This window comes from Salmo salar, chromosome 18, assembly GCF_965601325.2.
Source record: "Salmo salar chromosome 18, fSalSal1, whole genome shotgun sequence".
NCBI classification, from domain to species: Eukaryota; Metazoa; Chordata; class Actinopteri; order Salmoniformes; family Salmonidae; genus Salmo; species Salmo salar.
The window spans coordinates 2656458-2672817 of NC_138308.1; positions in this window are offsets into that span (position 1 = coordinate 2656458).

Sequence of the window (16360 nt, forward strand, 5' to 3'; positions counted from 1 at the left end):
TACTTCAATTTCTCAAACATATGACTATTTTACAGCTATTTAAAGACAAGACTCTCGTTAATCTAACCACACTGTCCGATTTCAAAAAGGCTTTACAACGAAAGCAAAACATTAGATTATGTCAGCAGAGTACCAAGCCAGAAATAATCAGACACCCATTTTTCAAGCCAGCATATAATGTCACCAAAACCCAGAAGACAGCTAAATGCAGCACTCACCTTTGATGATCTTCATCAGATGACAACCCTAGGACATTATGTTATACAATACATGCATGTTTTGTTCAATCAAGTTCATATTTATATCAAAAACCAGCTTTTTACATTAGCATGTGACGTTCAGAACTAGCATAGCCCCCCGCAAACTTCCGGGGAATTCGCTAACATTTTACTAAATTACTCACGATAAACGTTCACAAAAAGCATAACAATTATTTTAAGAATTATAGATACAGACCTCCTCTATGCACTCGATATGTCCGATTTTAAAATAGCTTTTTGGTGAAAGCACATTTTGCAATATTCTAAGTACATAGCCCAGGCATCACGGGCTCGCTATTTAGACACCCTGCAAGTTTAGCACTCACCATAATCATATTTACTATTATAAAAGTTTGATTACCTTTTGTTGTCTTCATCAGAATGCACTCCCAGGACTGCTACTTCAATAACAAATGTTGGTTTGGTCCAAAATAATCCATCGTTATATCCGAATAGCGGCGTTTTGTTCGTGCGTTCCAGACACGATCCGAAATGGTAAAGAAGTGTCGCGCGCATGGCGCAATTCGTGACAATAAAATTCTAAATATTCCATTACCGTACTTCGAAGCATGTCAACCGCTGTTTAAAATCAATTTTTATGCAAGTAACCCATAGAAGTTAACTACCTTATTTTCTCATAAACAGTCTCCTTCACTTCTTCCCTCTCCCCCTTGTCCCTAAATCCTCTAGGTTATATCAGCTGTGTCGGTGAACCCCTCCCGCATCAGAACTGGATACATAGAGGACACAGCATGATCAGAGGTGAGAGGTCACTTGCTCGGGTCTACAGGAAGTATTATTAAAGAGATGCTTTACATTGAAATACAGATAGAGGTGTAGTAGTCCCAGAGTTAATGATCCAAGGTCAGTTTTGCATTTCACCTCCTGAATGAATTGCCACCTCACCTGCTCTTAAGATAATCTTCGGGCCAACTGGGGGCCCAAGGCTGTTTAGAAGACACCGCTAGAGACATTATTTTGTAATGATAATGAACTGAGATAATATTAAGTTTAGTAGCACTGTAATTCATTAATCATATGCTGTCTTCCCTGCTCCTCTGTTCTTACCACTTTCCCTTTGTCTTTTACACTCTCACACCTCTCTGGTGGGTGGCGGGACACAATGCAGATAGTCCGGTGAGCCAATGTGCGGAAGCACTGGTTGGTCGGCCCAATCGAGGTAGTATGTACATGAATGTATAGTTAAAGTGACTATGCATATATGAATATGAGATCTTGCATGGAGCCCCAGGCCAAGGGAGATTGACAGTTCTTTTGTGTTTCTTCCATTTGCGAATAATCGCACCAACTGTTGTCACCTTCTCACCAAGCTGCTTGGCGATGGTCTTGTAGCCCATTCCAGCCTTGTGTAGGTCTACAATCTTGTCCCTGACATCCTTGGAGAGCTCTTTGGTCTTGGCCTTCAAACTTGTTAGACAATCACATGTACAGTACCTACGGGGGAAGGTTGGCCAGCCACATAGGAGGGTGATTTTTACTGACGAGAAGGAGGCCATGCTGACCGAGATGCATGTTGGCCATTTCGGAGTGAAGCACATGATTGCCAAAATCAACATACGCTTCTTTTGGCATGAAATTGTCAAGGATGTGGACAGCTGGGCAAGTGAAATAACCTTTTGTTTATCGTTCAGATTCTATTATAACATGATCGGCGAGTGTTAACATAGTACTTCTTTGTCTGTCAGATACTCTATTTCCTATCCTAACTGCCATTGGTAATAAAACACATACACTATGTGTGTGTGTTCACAGAAACATGTATGGAGCCAGCACATGGAGACTTGAAAGATGATGTGATGAAGTCCAGACTGACAGACAGGCTTGATACTGATGTCTCTGAATGGAGAGAGACCTGGCACTCGGCATAACATTTTTACGAGACACAACTTTTACTTGTATTGTCTTTTTTATTATTGAATTGAGTGGTATCAGTCAATATCGGGAGGGAGAAACCCTGTGTATTCTGCACCAGGATCAGGGAACTCCTGTTGTATATGGGACACCACACAGGAAGGTATGACCACTCTGACATGTTTGCCAAGCCCCATTACCACCAGACAGAATGCTGTGAATTGCAATGAAAGAGGAAAGGTGGACATTGTTATATTGGTAGAACACTGCTTCTACGGTATTATGTAAAGGCTTGTTTATTATATATGGACCTGTTACTACATTTAAAAGTTATCAAAACACTTTGTTTAGAATATCTACATAAATTCAGCAAATGCATTCTTCTCATATTACTCTGTAGGCTACTGACCTATTCAAAGCTTCCTTCGGCATCTCTTCATACATCTGCCTGTAGTTATTGGAGTCAACCTGAAGGAAGTTGGTTTGTTGTGATTGAGTTGGGGGAAACAGCTGTGGGCAAGGTTCTGACAGATGGGTGTGTCTTGGTGGTGGCAAAGGCACACCCAAGAAGCACCCACATCAAACCACACCCACAAGCCAACTCACGTTTGGCTTCTGTCATGGCAACCAGCATTTCTTGAGGAGCAAGCTAAAAAATTAGGCCAAATCAGCAGGTGTAGTTCCCCTTTAAAGTTAAGGAAATTTTAAGGGAAAAGATAAAGGGAAAATGAATCACCTTAGAGTTACCCGGGACGAACTGAGTACAGGAAGTGTGTACAGAAAAAGCATAGAGGTCCCCATCACGTTTAGCCGAGGCCAAAGCCATGAGCAGGGAGGTTTTTTAGAAGAGGATCTTCAGATCCACCGACTCCAGAGGCTCAAAGGGGAACACAGTGCCTCCAAAACCAGCGTCAAGTACCATGTGGGCGAAATAGGTTTAGAGACCTGTCTGATACGATGTACACCGTCCAGGAACCACACAACCAGGGGTGTGCCCCCGGTGTGGCTCCGTCATTTCCCACATGACACTCTAATATAGCGGCCATGTACACTTTTAAGGTGGAGAATGCCCGCCCCTGCTCAAAAAGCTGCTATAGGAACCTAAGGATGTCCCTCACAGAGCAATGAAAAGTAACCAGCCCTTTAACATGGCACTAGAGCTCAAACGCTTGCCTCTTATACGCATACAGCCCTCTCGTGGAGGGCACCTTTGGAGATTGAACGGTAGCAATAACATTCGGAGGTAAACCTCTAGCCATCAGATTGGCCCTCTCATTGGCCAGGCACATAGGAACCTGATCTCCAGCCTTGCATGCCAAACCTGCCCATGCGCATGGGACAACAGTTCCCTGCGCAACAGGAGTTGCCACGAGTCCCCGCCTAAAGGGCAAATGATCTCCTCGAACCAAGGCTGCCTGGGCCAACGGGGAGACACAATAATCAATGATAATCCCTTCCGGTGCACTCAAACGTGGGCTGAATCAGAATCACTGGCGGAAATGCGTAAAGGAGGGTCCGAAGCCACTGGTGCACCAGAGCGTCCATTCCCCATGGGGCACTCGGGTCCCTCATCAAGAGAAATAGACTACATTGCACGTTTTCTCGTGATGCATAAAGATCTACATCGGCCCTGCCAAACCTCTCCCATATCTGGGCAACGACCCAGGGGTGAAGTCTCCACTCCACACCTAGTCCCTCAAGATGGGCACGAAGGCCTCGGGAACAGTAGACGTGATGACGGCGTAGAAAATTGTAGCCTGTACCCCGACGTTCCTGTTCGCATGATCCATAGAAACATTGCACATGGGCACTATTGATTGGAGCAGACAGTCAGTCTCCCGTCAAGTCCTGTCTGAAGGGGCGGGACACTACCTTGTGGACTGGTCGAGATTGGTTATTTTTCCCTTTCCACCACTCTCGACCACATGTGTCTGAATGTGGAGAAGGGACACTTTTCATTACACCCACATGTGGGAGACGCAAAACTTTTGTTACCCATGAACACTGGATTTTTTTTTTACATTTTACATTTTAGTCATTTAGCAGATGCTCTTATCCAGAGCGACTTACATTAGTGAATGCATACATTTCACAACAACAAAAAAAAATCTTCCATACTGGTCCCCCGTGGGAATCGAACCCACAACCCTGGCATTGCAAACACCATGCTCTACCAACTGAGCCACACAGGACCCCTGTTGACAACTGTGTTTATGCACTAAGGTTTGCCTGAAGCCCAGTCCACTCTGGGTTTTGGGGCACCAGCAATCAGTGACGTACCCCGATTGGCAGTGCCCCTCGGTTTAGGCGGTAAGATGCATCCCGGTAACCAGCTGGCACCCAGCGCTGAAGGTTATCATACCCACCAGTCATAGGAAGGTTATCATACCCACCACTCATATCACCTTGTAACCCAGCTGGAAAAGGGACATACAGCTCTGAAAAAGCTGTCTGTCCTCTTTCTAATTCCCAGGAATGAAACCAATCGCCTATAAACCCCATTACCTGTATCACTAAGCACCTAATAGAGACTAGTGAGCTACAGGCATGAATCAGCTATTAATCCCAGTAATGAGCCACCTATGGGGAGGAGTGCTCCTTTGTGGACAGAGAGCGAATCTCCCAATGTATTACTCTCACCCTGGGAGATTGATATACCCTTTGAAGCAGGTGAACACCATGGAACGGGGGGGGGGGGGGGGGGGTATAAGGGGGCTTTAAACACGAACAAGCTTCCAAACTAAGTTGTGTTTCCATGAGACTGTATAGCCTGGATGAAGCCCGGCCCCTTATGGACACAGGGGCTCCGGCAATGGTTGACGTAGCACCCTGTTTGGCAGTAACCATATGTGGAGGCACTGATGTCACAGTAATGTTTTTGTGCAGGGGCTCACCAGTCACTCAGACCTGTGCTAAGGTCCCTCGCTCCGAGGGTTACCCGAGCCAAGTGCTCGGAGGCTGCTTTCTCATCGGAGGTTCCCGCAAGCCCCACTTCCTCCACTCCCTCCAACTCCAGGAATTGGAAATAGGAATGTGATTGCCTTAATGCTGAGGGAAAGCTAGTAAGCTTAATTTGCCAGAAGTTATGCATGCTAACCGACTTTAACCATGATGAGGCTTCTAGTCTAGCTAGCCTCTTTGACCGTAGCACAACCCGTTTAGAATAACCAAGAAACTTAACGCTTGCTACGTATACTAAATAAGAGAGCTACCCAAGCAATTCCACCGTTAGGAAGCCGGAATAGCTGACAGTAGCTAGCTCTCCTCTGCAAGTTAGCTAACCTGGCTAGCATGCTATGCAGCGCTTGTTAGCTAGCCTGATCTCAAAAATCTACATAGGACCGAATCACCGAGGTGGGACCTTGAGCCTTCTAGGAAGAGAGGCAGGCGGTTCTTAACCAAGGCAGACACAAGCAGCAGAACTTGGTCGCCCTCTCTTTTCAAGTAGCCTCCCATAACCGGTGAGCCGGGACACATTCGACCCGACCAAGGAAAAGTCGCTATCGGAAACACCAAGCCCCCTAAATATGATTTCACTGAATGTCATTTGAGAGAGCACACAGTGTTTCAATTTGTCAGCTTGTTCTTAAAGGTCAGTACCTGTCTAGCCTGACAGAAGTTTGAGAGGGTGAAGACTGTGCCGCAGGAGTTGAAGCCCATCAGTTGTTTCACCATGACACATGATCGGCGAGTGTCACAATTCACATTTTTCCCTGATAAGTTGTTTTGTAATGGTTGCTTCATTTGACCACAGCAGAGTTCAATGTTATCCTGTTAGGGCTAGGGGGCAGCATTGACACGGCTGGATAAAAAACATACCCGATTTAATCTGGTTACCACTCCTACTCAGTAACTAGAATATGCATATACTTATTACATATGGATAGAAAACACCCTAAATTTTCTAAAACTGTTTGAATGGTGTCTGTGAGTATAACAGAACTCAAATGGCAGGTCAAAACCTGAGAGATTCCTTTACAGGAAGTGGCCTGTCTGACCATTTGTTGAACTTCTTTTCCATCTCTATCATTTACTAAGGATCTCTGCTCTAACGTGACACTTCCCACGTCGTCCATAGGCGCTCAGAGCCCGGGAAAAAACAGAATGTCGTCATTCCAGCCCCAGGCTGAAACACATTATCGCCTTTCTCAAGTGGCCCATCAAGAGACACTAGCTTATGCGCGTGACCCCGACCGCCCCCGCCTTTGGGATTTTTTCCTCTGTTTGCCGAAAAGGAGATTCCCTGTCGGAATATTATCGCTTTTCTACGAGAAAAATGTCGTAAAAATTGATTTTAAACAGCGATTGACATGCTTCGAAGTACGGTAATGGAATACTTAGAATTTTATTGTCACGAATTGCGCCAAGCGCGTGACACTTCTTTACTATTTCGGATAGTGTCTGGAACGCACGAACAAAACGCCGCTATTCGGATATAACGATGGATTATTTTGGACCAAACCAACATTTGTTATTGAAGTAGCTGTCCTGGGTGTGTATTCTGACGAAGACAACAAAAGGTAATGAAATTTTTATAATAGTAAATATGATTATGGTGAGTGCTAAACTTGCCGGGTGTCTAAATAGCGAGCCCGTGATGCCTGGGCTATGTACTTAGAATATTGCAAAATGTGCTTTCACCAAAAAGCTATTTTAAAATCGGACATATCGAGTGCATAGAGGAGGTCTGTATCTATAATTCTTAAAATAATTGTTATGCTTTTTGTGAACGTTTATCGTGAGTAATTTAGTAAAATGTTAGCGAATTCCCCGGAAGTTTGCGCGGGGTATGCTAGTTCTGAACGTCACATGCTAATGTAAAAAGCTGGTTTTTGATATAAATATGAACTTGATTGAACAAAACATGCATGTATTGTATAACATAATGTCCTAGGGTTGTCATCTGATGAAGATCATCAAAGGTGAGTGCTGCATTTAGCTGTCTTCTGGGTTTTGGTGACATTATATGCTGGCTTGAAAAATGGGTGTCTGATTATTTCTGGCTTGGTACTCTGCTGACATAATCTAATGTTTTGCTTTCGTTGTAAAGCCTTTTTGAAATCGGACAGTGTGGTTAGATTAACGAGAGTCTTATCTTTAAATGGCTGTAAAATAGTCATATGTTTGAGAAATTGAAGTAATAGGATTTTTAAGGTTTTGAAAATCGCGCCACAGGATAGCCGTGGCTGTTACGTAGGTGGGACGAATTCGTCCCGCCTAGCCTAGAGAGGTTATAGATTGTGTGTCATTATAATTACAAATATGAAAATCTGCATACTGAATGAAGTAATCTTCTCTCTAACACTTTATATGTTAGGGGTGGACCTCGCAAAATCCAGGAATGGCAACAGCTGGTGTCTGACTGCGACTGATTATTTCTGTGGTTCTCCTGAGGTCATCTTGAGTGACCGAGGTCGTGAACTCTGGAACAAGGTACGGATGTTATAGGTTATATTCTGTCACCAATGGTTTGTTTTATTTTTTTAACAATTGTTTTATTTTGTATTATGGTACATAATCAGACATTTCAATATCTTCCATTGTCAATAGATATCCCTTTCCTATCCCCTCCTCCAGGTTTGGATGAATGGACCAACCACACCCTCAAGACTGCCATGGCCAAGTCCCTTGACGGGTTCCTGGAATGGTGGGAGGACAACCTGAAGGTCATTCCCTTTGCACACATCAGCAGCATCCAGGCCTCCAGAGTACTCACCCTATCGCCTGCTGTATGGACGGGAGCTGCAGCTGTTGACTGAGGTAAACAATGCAATTCTATATACAATTATTGGATATACTGTGGTATTTCAAATTTGTGATTGGCTTAGTGTTGTTGTTTGTCTATTGCTATTTTAGTATGACATACTTTCAAATCACTGAAACTCCACCTGATGTTGTGGAAAATGTTGAACCAGATCAGAATGCCTTCAAGGACCACTTTCAGGCACAGGCTGAGAAGGATGTGGAGGTTTTTGACCAGGTAAAAATGATTGTCCGCTGTTATTTTATTTTCTGGCCATCCAAGAGATTGGTAAGAGATGATTTAGTAATAATATGAAATATAAATTGCATTTATTTCTATTATCAATCAAGGTGAGACTGAACATGGACAAGGCGCAAAAGAAACAGAAGGAGAGCTACCGGAGGAGAATCAAGAAAGGGACCAAGAGCTTCGACATCCGGCCAAATGAAACCTTGCTGCTCTTTCACTCCTAGCTGGGCTCACCATCCGTTAAGGTGAATATAAAAATCTCAGATGATAACTATTTGCATTTTCCTCCTCGTGGTGGGCGGCATCGCCATGCTGTCAGCAGTACCAACACTGGCCCGGGGGGTTTCTCCAGATAGTCAATCTCAAGGTTACCTATTGGGTCACATTAAGTAACCTCCACTACCAGATAGGTACTGTTAAGGTATATGACTCAAGTGGTTATGACACCACCCCAGAGTTTCTCTCACAACTCACCTGTCTCATCTTTTCCAGGGACCATCCCCTTACCTCCCTCATCCACCCCACTAACATAAACAATTACAGACGGGTGTCCTTTCTTTTCTGTCTGCCATTAACAATATTGCATGTCTAATCAAACATTTACATGAAATCATTCAATAACTGTATTTTTACCTGATCAACCTGTAACTTGTGTTTGCTTGTTTACATCTCTGTCTCCTACCCTGTTCCCTTTACTCTGCTCCTGTTCCCCAGGATCTAGGGGTTCTGCTAACACCCAGAAATGGATCCAGCTGATGTCTTCCATTACCAACCACCCTCCAGCTTTTTGTTACATCATCTACAGCTACTGTTATTATCATGTTGTCATTATCTGCCAATAACGTTTTCTTGCTCTATCATGCTGGAAACATAAAAACGCTTTTTATTTTGTAATTTTTTTATTTAACCTTTATTTAACTAGGCAAGTCAGTTAAGAACAAATTCTTATTTACAATGACGGCCTACACCGGCCAAACCCAGACGATGCTGGGCCAATTATGCTCCACCCTATGGGACTCCCAATCACGGCCGGTTGTGATACAGCCTGGATTCAAACCAGGGTGTCTGTAGTGACGCCTCTAGCACTGAGATGCAGTGCCTTAGACCGCTGCACCACTCAGAATCACTAGCATTGCAAACACTCAGAACAAACAGAGCAGCAGTGCCTGGACTTCGCTGTCTCCCTCTTTGAGTCCCCTTTCAGAGACTGACTGCCTGTTGAGAACAAGTGACAAGCAGAACCTCCCACCCACACAGCACCCACTTCCTCTCTATTCCACCCACCAGAATTCAGTATTTCAGGCTATGAACACCATGTGAGTGTACAGAACATCGGTGAAAGTAAATTGACACACCTGTACCAAATAAATATAAAAGATTATATATTTAAATCTTACATTTTGCCAGGTTGCTTTTCACAGCTGTTTCACCAGATCTTCATTATTGTAAATTGTAAGGTATCCCTTGATGGTATTTGTTACTTCAACATGATTCATTGTTGTATCCCAGGACCTACAATAGATACAGTACCAGTCAAAAGTTTGGACACACCTACTCATTACAGGATTTTTCTTAATTTGTACTATTTCCTAGAATAATAGTGGACATCAAAACTATGAAATAACACATATGGAATCATGTAGTAACCAAAAGTGTTAAACAAATCAAAATATATTTTATATTTGAGATTCTTCAAAGTAGCCACCATTTGCCTTGATGACAGCTTTGCACACTCTTGGCAAACTCAAAACTATATATTTTTTTTTTACCCCAATGCCTGTTTACTCATAAAAAGCAGATGATAGTAAATATCATTAATCGCAATGGTTAGCCTATGCAAATGAATAGGAAAACATTAAAAGCTTGTTCATAGAACTACATTTAGCCTAATTGGGAACAAATATAACTTGTGGAAAAGTAAAAGGATCCTAGTCAATCTATTGTTTGTCAAATCCAGAGTAAATATAGGCCTTTGTGTGTATCAAATCTGTAGGCGATTGTGGGCTAAATCAATGACAAATATAGCTGAAATATTCAGGCTTTATCATGATCTGTGATCAAAGCAAACTGGGGTGTTTTCGGTTCCATTTAGACTAAGGTTATGCGTAAGAACGCAACTGCACTGAAATGAACAGCCTGATTCAATGCGATTCTCCTGAATAAAAAAGTGTTTATCTGTTAAACTGTTTGGTCTATGGATAGACCCATACCGATTCTTTCTTTTTGGTTTTTTTCTGTAGGCATAGCCTACCCCTAATATTCTAAATTGCGGAGCATTTAAAAAAACAACCATATTTTCCTGTGATAGTGATACTTTCCATTAGCCTATAGGTCTACCAAGAAACCATGTTGAGGCTGAGCAAGACCTTTGAGAGGCTAGTAGACTATGCGGAAATAATCACTGAGTTTGTTATAGCCTATATCGCTTTACACCGTTGTTTTTTGTAAGGCTAAGCAAGATGGCAGCAAACTGAAAGCACTGCTTTTAATCATGCAAACTGAAAGCACTGCTTTTAATCATGGCAAGGTGACTGGAAACATGACCAACTACAAACAGTGTAGCTATTCCCTTCGCAAGGCAATCAAACAAGCTAAGCCTCAGTATAGAGACAAAGTACAGTCGCAATTCAATGGCTCAGACATGAGACGTATGTTTTATTTTTTACCTTTATTTAACTAGGCAAGTCAGTTAAGAACAAATTCTTATTTTCAATGAGGGCCCAGGTTTACTGCCTTGTTCAGGGGCAGAACAACAGATTTGTACCCTGTCAGCTCGGGGATTCGAACTTACAACCTTTCGGTTACTAGTCCAATGCTCTAACCACTAGGCTAGGCTGCCGCCCCCGGGTGTACAGTCAATCACGGATTACAAAAAGAAAACCAGCCCCGTCGCGGACACCGACTTCTTGCTCCCAGACAAACTAAACAACTTATTTGCTCGCTTTGAGGACAATACAGTGCCACTGACACGGCCCGCTACCAAAATCTGCGGGCTCTCCTTCACCGCAGCCGACCTGAGTAAAACATTGAAACATGTTTTACTGGGCTGCCAGCCCAGATGGCATCCCTAGCCGCGTCCTCAGAGCATGCGCAGACCAGCTGGCTGGTGTGTTTACGGACATATTCAATCAATCCCTATCCCAGTCTGCTGCTCCCACATGCTTCAAGAGGGCCCCCTGTTCCCAAGAAAGCTAAGGTAACTGAACTAAACGACTATCGCCCTGTAGCACTCACTTCCGTCATCATGAAGTGCTTTGAGAGACTAGTCAAGGATCATATCACCTCCACCCTACCTGACACTCTAGATCCACTTCAATTTGCTTACCGCCCCAATAGGTTCACAGACGACGCAATCGCAATCACACTGTCCTAACACATCTGGACAAGAGGAATACCTATGTGCAACTGGATCATGGACTTTCTGACGGGCCGCCCCCAGATGGTGAGGGTAGGAAACAACATCTCCACCCCGCTGATCCTCAACACTGGGGCCCCACAAGGGTGCGTTCTCAGCCCTCTCCTGTACTCCCTGTTCAACCATGACTGCATGGCCATGCACGCCTCCAACTCAATCATCAAGTTTGCAGACAACACTACAGTTGTAGGCTTGATTACCAACAATGACGAGACGGCCTACAGGGAGGAGGTGAGGGCCCTCGGAGTGTGGTGTCAGGAAAATAACCTCACACTCAACATCAACAAAACAAAGGAGATGATCGTGGACTTCAGGAAACAGCAGGAAACAGAAACAGCGCCTCTTCAACCTCAGGAGGCTGAAGAAATGTGGCTTGTCACCGAAAACACTCACAAACTTTTACAGATGCACAATCGAGAGCATCCTGTCGGGCTGTATCACCACCTGGTACGGCAACTGCTCCGCCCACAACCGTAAGGCTCTCCAGAGGGTAGTGAGGTCTGCACAACGCATCACCGGGGGCAAACTACCTGCCCTCCAGGACACCTACACCCCCCGATGTCACAGGAAGGCCAAAAAGATCATCAAGGACAACAACCACCCGAGCCACTGCCTATTCACCCCGCTATCATCCAGAAGGCGAGGTCAGTACAGGTGCATCAAAGCTGGGACCGAGAGACTGAAAAACACCTTCTATCTCAAGGCCATCAGACTGTTAAACAGCCATCACTAACATTGAGTGGCTGCTGCCAACATACTAACTCAAATCTCTAGCCACTTTAATAATAAAAAAATGGGTGTAATAAATGTATCACTAGTCACTTTAAACAATGCCACTATATAATGTTTACATATCCTACATTATTCATCTCATTGTTTATACTGTACTCTATACCATCTACTGCATCTTGCCTATGCCGCACGGCCATCGCTCATTCATATATTTATATGTACATATTCTTATTCATTCCTTCATTCCATTTTTGTACCCCTTTTTCGTGGTATCCAATTGGTAGTTAGTCTTGTCTCATCGCTGCAACTCCCGTACGGACTCAGGAGAGGCGAAGGTTGAGAGCCGTGCATCCCCCGAAATACAACCCAACCAAGCTGCACTGCTTCTTGACACAATGCACACTTAACCCGGAAGCCAGCCGCACCACTGTCGGAGGAAACACCGTACACCTGGCGACTGTGTCAGCGTACAATGCGCCCGGCCCACCACAGGAGTCACGAGTGCGCGATGGGACAAGGACATCCCTGCCGGCCAAACCCTCCTCTAACCTGGACGATGCTGGGCCAATTGTGCGCCGCCCCATGGGTCTCCCGATTGCGGCCGGCTGCGACTTAGTCTGGACTCAGAATCTCTAGTGGCACAGCTAGCACTGAGATGCAGTGCCCTAGACCACTACGCCACTCGGGTGGCCACCCGCCTCTATAACAAGGGTTAGGCCTATATCCTCATGCGATGCGTAACACATGTAGACGTTTTTAAGGTCTTTCATAATAAACTTCCAAGCAAACACGACGTGAACACTACATCTACATGATGTGTACGTGTCATGAACATGACGTGAACGCGTCAGCAGTTTGGGGCCTTAGAAAAAAACTTGTCTTCGTTGACACTCCACAGTCCGAAGGTAACCTGCCTAAATGATTACCGCCTCGTAGTACTCATGTCGGTAGCCATGAAGTGATTTGAAAGGCTGGTCATGAATCACGTCAACACCATCATGTCGGAAACCCTAGACCACTCTAATTCGCATACTGCCCCAACAAATCCACAGATGACGCAATCTCAATCGCACTCCACACTGCCCTTTCCCACCTGGACAAAAGGAACACCTATGTGAGAATGCTGTTCATTGACTACAGCTCAGCGTTCAACACCATAATTCCCACAAAGCTCATCACAAAGCTAAGGCCCCTGGGACTAAACACCTCCCTCTGCAAATGGATCCTGGACTTCCTGACAGGCCACCCCCAGGTGATAAGGGTAGGCAACAACATCTGCCTTGCTGATCATCAACACTGGGGCCCCTCAGGGGTGCTTAGTCCCCTCCTGTACTCCCTGTTCACCCACGACTGCATGGCCAAGCACGACTCCAACACCATAATTAAGTTTGCTGACTACACAACAGTGGTAGGCCTGATCACTGTCACGACTTCCGCCGAAGTCGGCTCCTCTCCTTGTTTGGGCGGCGTTCAGCGGTCGACGTCACCGGCTTTCTAGCCATCGCCGCTCAATTTTTCATGAATCCATTTGTTTTGTCTTGTTCCCTGCACACCTGGTTTTCATTCCCCAATCAATCTACATGTATTTATTCCTCTGTTCCCCATCATTTCTTTGTGTAAGATTGTTTGTGTTACGTGTATTTTTTTTATTGGATATTTTGTTACGCGCCAGACATATGTCAATGTTCCGTGTTTTGGGGACGTTGTTTGTGCTTTTGATATTTTACCAGAATAAAGTGTGCACCTGTTCACTTCACTCTGCTCTCCTGCACCTGACTTCACCTCCAGTACACATTCAGTGACAATCACCAACAACGATGAGACAGTCTATAGGGAGGAGGTCAGAGACCTGGTAGTGTGGTGCAAGGACAACAACCTCTCCCTCAATCCTCAATGTGAGCAAGACAAAGGAGCTGATTGTGGACTATAGGAAAAAGGAGGGCCGAACAAGCCCCCATTAACATCGACAGGAAGCGGGTCGAGAGTTTCAAGTTCTTTGGTGTCCACATCGCCAACGAACTATCACGGTCCAAACACACCAAGACAGTTGTGAAGAGGGCACGACAACACCTTTTCCCTCTCAGGAGACTGAAAAGATTTGACATGGGTCCCCAGATCCTCAAAAAGCTACAGCTGCACCATCGAGAGCATCCTGACCGGTTGCATCACCACCTGGTATGGCAACTGCTCATCATCTGACCGTAAGGTGTTACAGAGGGAAGTGCATACGGCCCAGTACATCACGGGGGCCACGCTTCCTGACATCCAGGACCTATATACTAGGCAGTGTCAGAGGAAGGCCCAAAAAATGGTCAGACTCCAGTCACCCAAGTCATAGACTGTTCTCTCTGCTACCGCATGGCAAATGGTACCAGAGCGCCAAGTCTAGGACCAAAAGGCTCGTTAACAGCTTCTACCCCCAAGCCATAAGGCTGCAGAACAATTCATAAACTGGCCACCCGGAATATTTACATTGTTTTTACACTGCTGTTACTCACTGTATATTATCTATGCATAGTCACTTTACAAATTACCTTGACTAAACTGTACCCCTGCACATTGACTTGGTACCGGTACCCCCTGTAAATAGCTTCGTTCTTGTTGTCATTTTCTTGTGTTACTTTGAGATTATTTATTTTTTTCCACTTTAGTTTATTTAGTAAATATTTTCTTAACTCTATCTCTTGAACTGCATTGTTGGTTAAGGGCTTGTAAGTAAGCATTTCACGGTAAGGTCTTACCTATTGTATTCGGCGCATGTGACAAATAAAATGTCATTTGATTTTATATAGGTTAATTTATGACGATATTTCATGGCGCTAGGAAGACGTTAGGTGACTTGGTGAGAGGTTTCAGTAGCTACACGAGGTTTAATTCTGGCACTTATCACCCCCCATCATTACTCACCAAATATGGAGTTTCACTGTGCAACTATCATCATTTACAGTGGCTTGCGAAAGTATCCACCCCCTTGGCATTTTTCCTATTTTGTTGCCTTACAACCTGGAATTAACCTGTTGGGACTAGGGGGCAGTATTTGCACGGCTGGATAAAAAACGTACCCGATTTAATCTGGTTACTACTCCTGCCCAGTAACTAGAATATGCATATAATTGGTTGATTTGGATAGAAAACACCCTAAAGTTTCTAAAACTGTTTGAATGGTGTCTGTGAGTATAACAGAACTCATTTGGCAGGCCAAAACCTGAGAAGATTCCAAACAGGAAGCGCTCCCTCTGACCATTTCATGGCCTTCTTGATCATCTCTAACCAAAACAGGGGATCTCTGGCATGACGTGACATTTTCTAACACTCCCATAGTCTCTCAGAAGGCACCAGAAAGCTGAATGGTGTCTTTGCAGGCCCTGGCTGAAAAACATTAGCGCATTTTGTAAGTGGTCGATCTGAGAACAATGAGACTGGAGGCGCGTGCCCGAGCCGACACCATGTTTACTTTCTCTCTCTTTGACCGAAAACAACCACTCCCGGTCGGAATATTATCGCTTTTTTACGAGAAAAATTGCATAAAAATTGATTTTAAACAGCGGTTGACATGCTTCGAAGTACGGTAATGGAATATTTTGAATTTTTTTGTCACGAAACGCGTCGGGCGCGTCACCTTTCTTTACCCATCGGATAGTGTCTTGAACGCACAAACAAAACGCCGCAATTTGGATATAACTATGGATTATTTTGAACCAAACCAACATTTGTTATTGAAGTAGAAGTCCTGGGAGTGCATTCTGACGAAGACAGCAAAGGTAATCAAACTTTTCTAATAGTAAATCTGAGTTTGGTGAGTACCACACTTGGTGGGTGTCAAAATAGCTAGCCTGTGATGGCCGGGCTATCTACTCAGAATATTGCAAAATGTGCTTTCACCGAAAAGCTATTTTAAAATCGGACATAGCGAGTGCATAAAGGAGTTCTGTATCTATAATTCTTAAAATAATTGTTATGTTTTTTGTGAATGTTTATCGTGAGTAATTTAGTAAATTCACCGGAAGTGTTCGGTGGGAATGCTAGTCACATGCTAGTCACATGCTAATGTAAAAAGCTGGTTTTTGATATAAATATGAACTTGATTGA